Source organism: Phyllostomus discolor, chromosome 5 (assembly GCF_004126475.2).
Source record: "Phyllostomus discolor isolate MPI-MPIP mPhyDis1 chromosome 5, mPhyDis1.pri.v3, whole genome shotgun sequence".
NCBI classification, from domain to species: Eukaryota; Metazoa; Chordata; class Mammalia; order Chiroptera; family Phyllostomidae; genus Phyllostomus; species Phyllostomus discolor.
The window spans coordinates 69702917-69718030 of record NC_040907.2 but is presented as its reverse complement, the minus strand read 5'-3'; the positions used below and the strand labels follow the sequence as shown (position 1 = coordinate 69718030).

Below are 15114 nucleotides of genomic sequence, written 5' to 3'. Positions count from 1 at the left end.
GTCATACTTATAAGTTCTTTAGCTTCTACATTTCCCATACTATTCTTACCCTCCCCCTATCTATTTTCAACCTACAATCTGTGCTACTTATTCTCTGTACCTTCTCCCCCTCTCTCCTGCTCCCACTCCCCTGTTGCTAACCCTCCATGTGACCTCCATTTCTGTGGTTCTATTCCTGTTCTAGTTGTTCGCTTAGTTTCTTTTGGTTTTGCTTTAGGTGTGGTTGTTAATAATTGTGAGTTTGCTGACCTTTTACTATACATGTTTTCTCTTTCTCTTCTTTTCTTAGATAAGTCCCTTTAACATTTCGTAAAATAAGGGCTTGGTGATGATGAACTCCTTTAACTTGACACTATCTGGAAAGCACTTCATCTGCCCTTTCATTCTAAATGATAGCTTTGGTGGATAGAGTAATCTTGGATGTAGGTCCTTGCCTTTCATGACTTCCAATACTTCCTTCCAGCCCCTTCTTGCCTGCAAGGTGTCTTCAGAGAAATCAGCTGACAGTCTTATGGGAACTCCTTTGTAGGAAACTGTCTCCTTTTCTCTTGCTGCTTTTAAGGTTCTCTCCTTCTCTTTCATCTTGGGTAATATAATTATGATGTGCCTTGGTGTGTTCCTCCTTGGGTCCAGCTTCTTTGGGACTCCCTAAGCTTCTTGGACTTCCTGGAAGTCTATTTCCTTTGCCATATTAGGGAAGTTCTCCTTCATTATTTGTTCAAATAAGTTTTCAATTTCTTGCTCTTCCTCTTCTTCTGGCATCTGTATGATTTGGATGTTGGAACATTTAAAGTTGGCCTTCAGGTTCCTAGGCATCTTCTCATATTTTTGAAATCTTATTTCTTAATTCTGTTCTGGTTGAATGTTTACTTCTTCCTTCTGCTCCAAATCATTGCTTTGGTTCCTGGTTTCCTTACCTTCATTGTTGGTTCCCTGTACATTTCTCTTCATTTCACTTTGCATAGCCTTCACTTTTTCCTCTATGTTATGACCATACTCAGCCATTTCTGTGAGCATCCTGATTACCAGTATTTGATCTGTATATCTGATAGACTAGCTGTCTCTTCATTGCTTAGTTCTATTTTTGGAGTTTTGATCTGTTCTTTTCATTAGGACCATATTTTTTTTGTCTCAGTGCAGCTGTTACATTGTAAGGGGCAGAGCCTTAGGTATTTGCCAGGGTGGAGCAACCCATGTCACTGTGTTGTGGTGCTGTGTGTGGAGAAGGGTCCAAGAGGGAACAGTGCCACTTTCTAGCCTCTCAGCTGGCTTTCAGTCACTTCCCCTGCTACCCACAAGCAAACTAGGCCCTTCTGGTGGTGATTCCTGGATGGGTGGGTGGTTATGTGTACATTCTAGGATTCAGTGGGTCTTTCCAACGAACTCTCCTGTGAGGCTGGGAATTTCTCTTACCACCGCAACCCCCACAGGTTTTTATGCTAGAGGTTTTGAGACTTTATTTCTCCACACTGGAACCCTGGATTGAGTGGTCTGTCTTGCTCTTCAGTTGTTCCTCCCAGTTTATCCACATGCAAAAGTGGGACGGCGCGTGGTCCACCCACGGCTGCTTTGCTATGCATCCTCTCTGTCCTGGGTGCCCTGCCTATCTCTCTGCCCCTTCTATCAGTCTGAATGAAAGTTTCTTCTTTAACTCGTTGGTTGTCGGACTTCCATATAGTTTGATTTTCTGGCAGTTTTTGTTATTTTTGTTTGTAAATATGATGTTGTCTTTCTTTTGGTTGTGTAAGGAGGCAAAGTGTATTTACCTATGCCTCCATCTTGGTCAGAAGTTCTGTTCTTAATGTGTTCCTATTTGCTGAGTGGGTTTTTTTAAATCCTAAAATGCTGTTGAATTCTGTCATATTTTTTTGTATCAATTGAGATGGTTATGCTCTTTTGTCCTTCCTTCTGTTAATGTGATATATTACATGATTGTCCTATATATTACATATATAGGACTATCTTTGCGTTCCAGGAATAAATCATACTTGTCTATGTTGTATAATGTTTTGAGTATATTGTTAAATTCTGTTTGGTAGTATTTTGTTGAGGGTCTTATTCCCTTTTGCATTTGGATAATTGAAGGCTCACAGATGCCTATAAAAGTACAGCCATACTGCAGTGTATACTGTACTTTCCTCTGCCTTTACTACTAAGGAAAATATGTTGAACAGAATGTGATAATATATTTTTAATAGATAATCATTCATACTCATATATGCCTGTATTTGGTTGCACATACCTCATATTAATCCCAACATAAAGTAATCGTGATGCCTGGATTCTAGACCATGGTTTTCAATCATGGCTGCACATTCAGCTCCCTAAGAGATTTGAAAACAATATATATTCCTTTTATATATAATATATAATATTTTAAGATATATTTTTAAATAATAGTGCCAGAACCACATTTCCAAATTCTTCAGAGGGAGACTGAGCATCCTTTTTTTTTAAGATCCCCACGTGTGTCGAAGGTTCGATTCCCAGTCAGGGTGCATGCCTGGGTTGCAGGCCATGACCCCCAGCAACTGCACATTGATGTTTCTCTCTCTCTCTTTCTCCCTCCCTTCCCTCTCTAAAAATAAATAATAAAATCTTTTAAAAAAAACATAAAGATCCTCATATGCAGGCATGTTTGAAAAACCTGTTGTAGATCATCCTGACTATGTATTAAGAGTTGTATCAGCATAATTAAGAAAGCCTTGTACCTTAGCAAAATTGAATCAGACATTTCAGGGAAGAAGTTCTGCAGTCTATTTTTGAAAAGACTTAAGTTTTTCTGAAGCACAGCTAGGTTTCTGACCACTAGACCACAATTTTCTCAGCCATAGAAAGGTACACTCCACAAACTATTTTAATTACAGTCATCTGCAAGGGCCCCAAATATAAGTTATATATGTTATGGGCTGAAAGGAGATACATATGTTTTATATATCAGGTATATAGTGGCTAAGTTATTCTCTTCTGACCAATGATGAAATTGACACGGGCATCTATCCAGGTAGAGTTCTATTTCATTGCTTCATAGGGTCGCAGTAATATGTGTGGACAAGATTAAAATTTTTTCTTAGGCATACCTGTTCATATACCCAAACAGATTTCTTAAGTTGCAGTATTTAGCATATGTTGCAGTAGACTAGAACCTTCATATGCAATGTAATATAAAACATCTCATTGGTTCTGTCAGGATGCATATATTAGTCTGCAAGGGCTGCCATAAGAAAATACCATGGACTGTATGGCTTAAACAACAGAAATTCATTTTTGTTTTCTTACAATTCTGAAGGCTAAAAGCTGGGGCAGTTTTTGTTTCTCCTGAAACCTTTCTCATTGGCTTACGCAGGATCACTTTTTTTGCTGTGTCTTTACATAGTCTTGTTTTCTGTGGTCATGCACCATTGGTGTCTTTGTATGTCCTGATCTCTCCTTATAAGGTCACTGGTCTAATTGGATTAGGGCCCACCCTATTAGCTTCATTTTAACTTAGTTACCTCTTTAAAGACCTTGTCTCCAAATACAGCTATCTTTTGAGGTACTGGGAATTAGGGCTGTAACATGATATTTTGGTAGGGGTAGCGCATTCATTCCATAAACAGTGAGTTCAAAATGTTTTGTAACTGAATGAACTAATGAGTTGAATAAATTACTTGTAATTTTTTAAATGAATGTTTAATCATACTTTTAGAACATAATAGCAAGATGTAATGCATTGTCAGATATGTAATTTTTGGTTTACTTTGGCAAGCCGATAATGCATTTGTGTTATCTAAAAGTTATACTAAAGTATTTAGGAAAAAAATGTCATAAATCTGAGAGGGAGTTAGAGTCATCTTTTTGCCAATCATGATATGAATTTGTTTTAAAAATTCATTTTGACCAATTTTAATCATAATAATATCATAAACAATGTTTATACTATATATCAAAATTGTACAGTTCAATCTGGAGATGGTTACTGTTTAGGCACGTGGAAGCTAATGATAGAACAATAAATATTCAAGAGACTTATATTCTCATTTTTTTATTAGTGGCAATATTAAACAACCTTTTGTCTTTTGTGCACACATGTAAGGCTAGTGAAAGTCTACCCAGAAACCTGCAGTGTGTCTGGATAAAAACATTGATAAAAAGAAAGTGTGCTGCCCTGACTGGTATGGGTCATTGGATTGAGGGCCAACCTGCAAACCAAAGGGTCCCCAGTTGGATTCCCAGTCAGTGCACATGCCTGGGTTGCAGGCCAGGTCCCCAGTAGGGGGCGCGCAAGAAGCAACCACACATTGATGTTTCTCTCCCTCTTTTGCCCTTCCCCTCTCTCTAAAAAAATAAATAGAATCTTTTTTAAAAAGTGTGCTTTGTTTAATTCCCATAATTGACTGATTACAAGGTTTATTATCCTTTATAGTTAGTATGCACTTTGTGTCTTCATTTAGATATTTGCACACCTACTAGTTGTTCAAAACAGTGTATATGAGGTCTGTCCAGAAGATATCCAGCCTTGTAATATTATATCTAGGTACATTTATTGAAGAAGATACAAGATATAAGAAATATTGTACATAGGACAGTGACATCTCGGTCCCCTTCAGAAAAGGCATCTTGAGGTCTCACACAGTTCTATCAGTTGCCATCAGCTGCCCTGTTGAATTTTCCTGAATCTCATCAGTGGTCTGGGATCTCTCCCCTTTCAAAAGTGTTTTAGTTTTGGGAAAAGCCAGAAATCATAGGGCGCCAAATCTGGGCTGTAGGGGGGCTGAGTCACCTGGGTGATTTGATGTTTCACCAAAAAACTCTGCACAATATGTGATGTGTGAGTAGGCACATTGTTGTGATGAAGCTGCCAATCACCAGGTGCTCATTGGCATTATGAATCATCTAAGTAGTTTCTGTGGGGGAGTGTTCAATCTTAACGTAAAATTTGATGCAGATTCATTGCTCTACTCGCTCAGCCATTTTGAATGCCATGTCCACACAGTACACATGCTTATTCAGCAACATCTAACACTCCCACTGACGAGTACAGTGAAGTCGTCACTGTTCATGTATGTGCATTCCAGTCCACTCCCCTTGTCTGCCAAGTTACATCAGTATCACACAAACTGTTCTCATTATATTAACAGTGGCTGGCTTTTTCCTGGAAAGACCTTGTACAAGAAGAGATATGATTCCTTTCTCTTGAAATTTTGGTTCATTGGGAAAAAGAGATTAATCAGCAGTTAAAGTCAATTGAATATTTGAAAGGCATTAAAACTCTGAAACGGGCAGTTTTTCAAAGCATATGATAAAGGCCCTGGCTGATGTAGCTCAGTGGATTGAGCACAGGTCGGTAAACCAAAGAGTTGCTGGTTTAATTTCCAGTCAGGGTACCTGCCTGGGTTGCAGGCCATGTCCCCAGTAGGGGTGCGTTAGAGGCAACCACACATTGATGTTTCACTCCCCCTCTTTCTCCCTCCCTTCCCCTCTCTAAAAATAAATAAATAAAATCTTTTTTTAAAAAGCATATGAAAAAAGTATTTGAAATATAGAGTTCAAGGAAGGCTTCTCAGAGTAAATGTTTAGAGCTGTGATTTGAAGGAAGTTTTGAGTTAAAATTAACTAAGCTTACGTGATGGAGGGCTGGAGAGGAGAGCAGAGGATTCCAAACCACAGAAACTGCATATACAAAGGCCCTGTGATAAGAAGGATTGTGTTGGAAAATTTGAGAGAAGGCCAGTGTGGTTGAATTCCTGGGTACTTTTTGGAATAAAGTGTGAAGCTAGACTGGGGCAGGGCCCATCCAAGCCATTTTAGCTATGTTTAAGATTTGGAACTATGTCCTCGGAGAGAAAACCATTGTGTTCCACAGAGAAGTAATGAACTCTGCCTATAGGTGTGAAGAACTGATTAGAATGGAACTGATAGAGCCACTTAGAAGACAATTTGGAGAGATGGGAAGATGATCTATAAGCAGAGAAAAGACCTGAAACAGGTCCTTTTCTATTCTCCTCACTCCTGTACTTAAAGACAGTGACATTGTTATTAAACCTACAAGTCTTTTACTATGTGTGTTTTTCATTAATTTCTAAAGCAACTTAAAGTCTTTTAAGAAAATATGAAATTCAAAAACAACAAGCAAGGGAAAGGAAGCACTAAAGCATTGTATTCACAGTCCCTTGCTTCCTAAGAAAAATTTAACATTGAAACTTTAAGTCCATCATAGCAATACATACTTTTTTCACAAAAGATTGAACCTCTTTTGATATGTTTTTAAATTTTTGTACCAAGATATTTTACATTCTTATCTACCTAATTTATTGAAAGATTGATTTCTTTCCATTCCAATGTTATATTCCAGTATAACTTTTTCTATTGCTTTAGTGATATTTTGGAAAAAGAATTTCCTACCACTTGGTGGCACTACTTGGCTTAAAAATGAATCAGAATGTCTTAACTTTGCTGTTCTACATAAATGATTAAGTTGAGAGGGAATTGTATTTAATATTAAGCAACTTAACATTATAAATGTTTCATTCTGATTTTGTATATGAAATAATTAGTGGTATAAAGTCAAGTTTTATTAAACTGTCATGGAATATAAAAATGTAAGTCAAGACTTACTTTAGAGAGGGAAGCAAATTTTTGATACAAATCATTTATATTCTATCTTAATCCTTTTTATTTCTAAATGTCAGGGAAAATATTTTTAATATTAGAAACAAACATCTTCAACATTCCTTTAATATTAACATTTTCTGAGATATGTGTTTTGTTTTACATAAAGCTAATTTTTTTTCAGGTGATAAATGGAACATATAGGAAAACAGAAAATTTAAGTTATTTAATTATGTATTACTGCAGCATTCTGAAAACTCAGTCCTTTTAAGACATTTTATTTATTTTGTTTAATTGGACAAAGGATCCTGAAGTATAAGATGTGGAAAATTATGTCCCCAGACATGATTTTAATTGCTAAAGTATGTGTAACTGTTGATTTCTAGGTCTCACATTAGAGCATATAAAATATCTTTTTTAAATATAATACATACAGGGACGTACACAGAGTGTAAGTATAGACTTCAGTGACACGCCACAAAGTAAACACTCCATGACCACCAACATCAAGAAATTGAATACTGCCGGCAACCCAGAAACCCCATTTCCTTTCCCAGCCACTCTCTTTTTCCTATATCCTGGAGTGATCATGGGCCTGGCTTCAAAGAATATAGCCTGTTTTTTCTTTTTAACTTGATTTTGCACTTTTATATAAATAGAATTATATACTGTTGCTATTTTTCTCTGCTTACCTTGCTTATTAGCATTATACTTGGATGATTCATGAATGTTTTTACATGAAGCTATAGCTGATTAGTACATTTTATCACTATCATTTTTACTTTTGGACATTTGGATTGAATAATGCTATCATGAACATTCTTGTACATGTTACTTGGGGCACATGCACAACACTTGTTTTGAGTATATGAAGTTTGTCCAGAAAGTATTCAGCTATGTAATATGAAAAATAGAGACATTTATTGCAGAAGATACAAGCTATAAGAAACATTGTAGATGGGACAGGGACACCTCAGTTCCCTTCAAAGTAGGTACCTTTGGACCTCACACAGTTTTCTCAGTCACCATCAGCTGCCTTGTTGAATTTTCCTGAATCTTATCAATGGTCTGAAATCTCTTCCCTTTCAAAATTGATTTTATTTTTGGGAAAAGCCAGAAGTCACGGGGTACCAAATCTGGGCTATAGGGGGGTTTAGTCATCTGGGTGGTTTAATGTTTCGGAAAAAAGCGCGCTAGACGTGATGCATGAGTGGGCATGTTCTGGTGAAGCTGCCAGTCACCAGTTGCCCATAGCTGGGGCCGTCTGACTCATCCGAATAGTTTCTGTGGAGGAATGTTTAAACTTGAATGTTCAAGTTTAATGCAAGAGTTGATGCAGATTTGTTGCTCCACTCAGTTATTTTGAATGCCATGTCCACATAGTACACAGCCTCACTCAACAGCGTTTAACCGCCTCCACTGACTAGTACAGTGAAGTTGTCATTGTTCACACATGCTCATTCCATTCCACTCTCCTTAGCTGCTAGGTTATATCTATGTTGCACAAACCTTTCTTGTTATATTAATAATAGGTGGGATTTTTCCAGACAGACCCCATATACAAGGAGTAGAATAGCTAGGTCATTAGTGTATTACGTGTTCACATTTAGAAGATAACATAAGAATTGTTTTCACAGTGGTTGTACTTTTCCCATTAACAGGATATGAGGGTTCCTATTGCTCCATATTCTCACTAATATTTGGTATTAGTAGCTTCTTTAATTTTAGTCCTTCTGTAGGATGCATTTCCTTGATTTCAAATGAGATTTAGTACTTTTTCATAAATTTATCGACTGTTTGGATATCCTCTTTTGTGAAGTCTCTTCTCCCCACCCCTTACCATTTTTTTGTTACCACTACTGAGTTTTCTATGTTACTGATTTAAGGAATTACATATTTTATGGATATGAGCACCTCTTTTCTATTGGAGTTTCTGTCCTTTTTGTTTTGTTTTTAGGAGATATTGTGTATAGTAGATACAAGCCCTTTGTTTAGTTACATTTGTTGGAAAAACATATCCCATTTTGACTTCATTTTTTGAGGAAAGGAAGATCTTCATTTAAAAAATGTTTGTTTTTAGAGAGAGGGGAAGGGAAAGAGAAAGAGACGAAGAGAAACATCAATCATGCCTCTGACATGCCCCCAACCCAAACACCTGGATGGCATTCCAGGCATGTGCCCAGACTGGGAATCAAACTAGCGACCTTTCTGTTTGCAAGATAACACCCAACCCACTGAGGGTCTTCATTTTAAATGTAGTTTGATTTATCATTATTTTCCTTCAAAGTCAGTGCTTCTTGTGCCCTATTGAAAAAGTCTGTCCCTGCTCCAACGATATGAAGATACTCTCTTAATGTTATTTTCTATACCTGATTTTCAACCTTTTCCATCTCATGGCACACATAAACTAGTTACTAAAATTTTGTAGCACACTAAAAAATATATTTATTGCTGATCTGACCAAAAATATAGGTAAAATTTTGATTCACACCAGATAGTTATTGTGTTGGCTGTTGTCATTTTTTTAATTTAACAATCTTTTTTTTTTTAATCCTCACCTGAGGACATTTTTTTTATTGCTTTTAGAGAGAGAGAAAGGGAAAGAGACATCGATGTGAGAGTGAAACATTGATTGGTTGCCTCCCATATGCACCTGGACCATGGATCAGACCCACCATCTAGGTATGTGCCCTGACTGGGAATTGAACCTACAACCCTTCAGTTTCAGGATGATGCTCCAATGATCTGAGCCACACTGGCCAGGGCAAATCTGTTGGGATATCACAAGTCATATTCTGGGCAACTTCATTATACATTTGTAGGAAAATTAGAGTGAAAAAGACAAATATAGTTTTAGTATTATTATGAAAATAGTTGTGATTTTGAAGATTCCCCTAATAGGATCTTGGGAACTCCCAGGTGCTCTGCACACTGCACTTTTGGGAACTGCTTTGCAGCATATATCCTTGACCTCCAAGAGTCTTAATATTACTTCATATCTTTCCAGACAATGCAAAGAACCTAAAACACTTTAATTCTATTAATTCTCCCCCTTACTTTTTGTTCAGTGTATTTGCTATAATGCTCATGTATTTTTAACTCCATATATATTTTAATTTCCACAAGATACTATTTTATGTCATTATTTTAAATGTACCCACATACTTAATTGTTTTATAACTTTTATTCCTTCCTGTATCTTCAGTTCTCCATCTGTGATTCTTTCTTTCTTTTTTTTTTAAGAGCACCTTTTAGTGTATCATTTGTTGTAGATTGGTACTGAAAAAAAATTGTCTTAGTTTTTGTTGTCTGGCTATGGGCTCTATTTCATCTTTACTTTTGAATGATAGTTTTCTACTGGTTAGAATTCTGGTTTGGCAGTTCTTTCCTAAAATTTTGGCTTTGCAATAGGTTTTTATGTTTTTTTTACTTTTCAGTTTTTTACTTTTCAATGTTGAAATCCGATATTGTATTAGTTTCTGATGTACAGCATTTTCTTTTAACAAGAATATTATCGTTTTGTGTTCTGCCTTCTGTTATTTCTGTTAAGAAATTAGTTGTTAGTCTTGTTGATGCCTTCCAGCCAAAAAGACCAGGAAGAACACCTATAGCGGGACAAGTCTACATGTTGCACAGAGATTCTGCACGCAGCAGGGAACTTTTGTCTTTGTAAGAGGGTGTTAGGAAGAACCTATTATAGAATTTGGACTTCAGTTGGGTAATTTTAGAAAAGGTCTAAGAAAGTAGAAGTTTGCTTTAAATCAAATGTTGTCAGAACATACGGTCATTTTATGGTGCCATCTTCCCTTTTTTACTTGTGAAATTCACATACATTCATCATTTTAATTGTACGATTCAGTAGTATTCATATGTTTACAATATTGTGCAACTGCCAGCTTTTTGGTTTCAAAACTATTTCAACACTCTTGTATCCATTAAGTAATTATTTCCTAGTTCCCCTACCCCCTTTCCACTATCACCTGGTGGTAACCCTATACTTACTATTTCTATGGATTTGCCTATTTTGATATTTCATGCTATAAGAACCTACAATAGAGGACTTTTGTGTCTGGCTTCTTTCTCTTAGCGTAATGTTTTCAAGGCTCATCCAAGTTGTAGCATGTACTTTGTTTGGTTTTTTTGGCTATTATGAATGATGATGTTATAAACATTCATGTACAGATTTTCATGTATACCTCTGTCTTCAGTTCTCCGGGTGTATATATCTAGGAGTTGAATAACTGGGTCATATGTAATTCTATGTTACCATTTTAGGAAACACCAAACTTTTCCACAGTGGGTACACCATTGTACATTGGCACCAGCAATGTTTAAGGGTCTCTATTTCTCCACATTTTTATATTCTCAGTAACACTTGTTATTTTTCTTTTCTTTTTTAATTAAAGGTATTCTAATGGGGGTAAAATAGTATCTTATTGTGGTTTTCTTCGGGATTTTCTTAATGACCAAGATGTTGAACTACTTTTCTTGAGCTTGTTGGCCATTTATATATCTTTCAAGAAATATCTATTCAGGTCCTTTGCCCATTTTTAAAATTGGGTTATCTTTTTGTTGTTAAGTTGTTTATACATTCTGGACATTAAACCCTTAAAAAGTATATACTGATAGTGTCCTTTGGTGCACAAAAGTTTTTATTAATGTCCAAATTATCTATTTTTTGTTACGTTTTTGCTCTCAGATCTAATAATCCATTACCAAATCTGGCATCATAAAGGTCCACCTTACTCTAGACTTCACTCTAAGAGCTTTATAGATTTAGTTGTTGTATTTTATATTGTTGATACATTTTTATTTCTGTACATGATATGAGGCAGTGGTCCAGCTTTATTCCCTTGTATGTGATTGTCCATTTTTTTTTTCAGCAACATTTGTTGAAAAGATTATTTTTCCCCATTTGAATGGTGTTAGCACCTTTGTTAAAAATCAGTTGGCCACAGATATTTGTGTTTATTTCTGGATTCTCAAATCTTCTATTCCATTGATCTATATTTCTACCCTTATGCTAGTAACACATTGATTATAATAGCTTTGTAGTAAATTCTTAAGTTAGTGAGTCTTTCTACTTTATTTCTTTTTCAGTATTGTTTTTGATCCTTAGGGTTCTTTGCAGGTCGATATGAATTTGAGGATCGGCTTATCTATTTCTGGAAAAAAAAATGGCCATTAGCATTTTGATAGGAATTGCATTGAATCTGTAGATCCCTTTGGGAAGTTTTGCCATCTTAAAAATACTTCATTTTTGAATCCATGAACATAGATGTCTTCCCATTTATTTAAGTCTTCTTTCATTTCTTTCAGCAATATTTATAGCTTTTTAGTGTGCAAGTCTTCTGCCTCATTGGTTACATTTAGTCCTAACTATTTTATTTTTGGGTGGTTTTGTAAATGGAATTATTTTCTTAAATTTTTTTGGTTCATTCATTGCTAGCATAGAAAAACAATTGATTTTTTGTATGTTGATGTTACACCTGCAGATATACTTTGTTGATGATATTAACTCTAGTAGGGCGTGTGTGTGTGTGTGTGTGTGTGTGTGTGTGTAGTCTATGGGATTTCCTGTATTTGGAATCATGTCACCTGCAAATAGAGATGGTTTTATTTCTTCAACCCTAATTTGGTTTGTTAAATAAACACTTTTATTTTCCTTGCATAATTGCTATGCCCGGGACTTTCCTGTACAATGTTGAATAGCAGTGGTGAAAGCATGCAGTCTTGTCTTGTTACTGATCTTAGGAAAGCTTTCACCATTGATGTGTATGATGTTAGCTGTGGGGTTTTCAAGGATGCTTTTTACCCTGTTACGGAAATTCCTTTTGTAGCATCCAGCAAACGCGAGGACAAATATCAGAGACTTTCAGGGTATCAAAGATGTTACTTTATTGGCCAAGTTTAACCTGCGCAGGGGCAAACTCTCAAAGTGTCCAGCAACACAGTGCCCACAAGGAGCTGCAAACGAGAGCTGCCCCGAGTGCGTACAACTACGTTCTTATATAGGGGCATTCTTATATAGGGGCAGGCAAGCAAGCGTTATACAGAAGCAGATGTGGCAGTTAGCAATTCGCTTACAGAGACTGCGAGCGGGAATTTCAAACCAAGCATTTTTGCATAAGGCGGGAAGGCAGGCTGTTTGTTCATTAACCTAGTAATCTCCTGGCTCTAGCTAGCTAGTTTTCTATTTTCTCATTTAAAACTACAAAGCATTGGTTATCTAGCCTACCTAGGGGAGAGCGTCTGCTAGACAAGGGATGTTTGCTTAACTGCCCTGTGTCTCCCTTATCATTTCCTTTTAGCTACAATGTGGTTCTTGTCTATTAAGGTTAAATTTAGTTCTTAATTTCCTTGTTCCCAACACTTTCTATTCCTAGAAAGGAATTTTTATCACAAAACAATGGGTATTTTTATCATGAAACAATGTTGGAATTCTGTAGTGTTCTTTATGTATCTATTGAGATTAAGTATTTTTTCTTTGTTCCATCAATATGTATTACATTGATTGTTTTTCTTATATTGAAACATGGTTGCATTTGTGGAATAAATCTCACTTGGTTATGATATATAATGCCTTTAATGTGGATTCAATTTGGTAGTATTTTGTTGAGAATTTTTGCATACATATTCATAAGGGTTTTTGGTTTACTTTTGGTTATCGTTGTTTTAGTGCAGCAATTTTCAACCTTCTTCATCCCATGGCACACATAAACTAGTTACTAAAATTCTACAGCACATCAAAAAAGGTATTTTTTGCTGATCTGACAAAAAAATAGGTATAATTTTGATTCATTCACACCAGACGGCTGTTGTGTTTGCTGTTGTTTTTTTTATTTGACAGTCTAAGGGAAAAGAGGGCAATATTCCTGACTAAAGAGTCAGGTATTGCATGTTTTAAAAATTCTTGTTGCACACCAGTGTGCCTCATATAGCACACTAGTTGAAAATCTGGTTTTGGTTAATGCTGGCTTCATAGAATGTGTTAGGAAGTGGTCCATCTTCTTGTTTTGGAAGAGTTTGTGAAAGATTGGTGTTAATTTTCTAAATGGTAAAATTACCAGTGAAACCATCTAATGCTAAACTTTTCCTTTTTGGAAGTTTTGTGATGATTGATTCAGTTTCTTTACCTGTTATAAGTCTGTTTAGATTTTCTGTTTTCTCTTGAGTTAGGTTTTACAATATGTGTGTTTGTAGGAATTTGTTCATCAAAATTATCTAATTTGTTGGCCTCCAATAGTTCATAGTATTTTGTGACAATTAATTTCTCTAAGATCTGTGTAATGTTCCTATGTTTGTTTCTTATTTTAGTTATTTGCATCTTTTCTCTTTTTTTCTTAGTCAGTTTCTTTGTCAGTTTTACTGATCTTTTTAAAAAGCCAACTTTTGATTTGATGCTCTCTATTTTTATTCTCTCTTATCTGTACTCTAATTTACTTGCTTTCATCTGCTGGCTTTGCATTTAATTTGCTCCATTTCTAATTCTTTAAAGTGTAAAACTAGGTTATTGATTTGTAATTTTTTTAAATGGAGGCATTTGTAGCTATAAATTTCCCTCTGAATACTGCTTTTGTTGGATTTAATAGTTTGGTATGTTTTGTTTTCATTCATTTGAAGATTGCCTTCTTAATAAATTTCATCTGTAGGGAAGGCAGACTAAGGCTAGGATTTGATAAAGGTAAAAAATCAACTCACTTAGTGAAAGAAAGGGCAGTTTGTGTCACCCTATGACCTTGTCTAAAGGGAATATTTTGTGAGATATTTTTATGTTCAACAGGAGTATAGTATGATTTAGCTGCAAGTATTAAATTAGTTCTTAGACATCAGTAGCTGCTTTTTTTTTTAGTCTAATTATGTCTCTTTGTAGACATTCTTTTTTTCTGTAACTACTAGTACTTTTAAGATTTTCTCATTGTCTTTGATTGTCATCAGTTTTACTGTGATGTATCCAGGTATAGTTTTCCTTTTAATTATCCATCTTAGAGTTCTGGTGCTTCTGGAAACATGGCTTGATGTCTTTTGTCAATTTTAGAAAATTCTCAGCCATTATCTCTTCCAAGTTTTCATTCTATCTCATTTTCCTTTTTACTTGTGGGATTTCCATTTAATATGTGCTAGATCTTTCCACTCTATCTTTTTGGGGACTTCTTTTCTCCATTTTCCATCCCCTCATTTCTCTTTGCTCATTCTAGATATTTTGTTCGGGCCTTTTTCTGGTTCACTAATTAACTTTTTGTTTTATTTCAGTAGGTTTTTTCCAGTTTTATGATATACAATTGACATGCTATAGTTAACTCTTGAATTGTATCTAGTTTTTAGTTTTGTTGCGTGGTGGCCAGAGAATATGGTCTACATGATTTCTATCCCTGCTGGAAATTTTTCTGTGGTCATTATAATAAATAGTCAAGTTTTGTAAATGTCTCACTTTTGTTTTTAAATAAGAATGTCTAGTTCCCTTTACATTTATTTTTAATTTACTGATTTTAGAGGGAAGTGGGGAGAGAAAGAGAGTTGGAG

At 35.6% G+C, this 15114-nt stretch overlaps 1 protein-coding gene across 16 annotated transcripts in view; it reads left to right on the top strand.

Moving 5' to 3' along the window:
• The window catches only part of ZNF644 (zinc finger protein 644), a 96658-nt gene that overhangs the window by 43672 nt on the left and 37872 nt on the right, over positions 1–15114 (top strand). Inside the window, exon 1 of one of the 16 annotated variants that reach the window (XM_036026400.1) lies at positions 9213–9273. The exons of the other annotated variants lie outside the window; for them this stretch is intronic. The gene's annotated coding sequence lies outside the window, so the exon portion shown is untranslated. Of the gene's footprint in view, positions 1–9212; positions 9274–15114 lie in introns of those variants that run through there. 16 annotated transcript variants of the gene reach the window in all.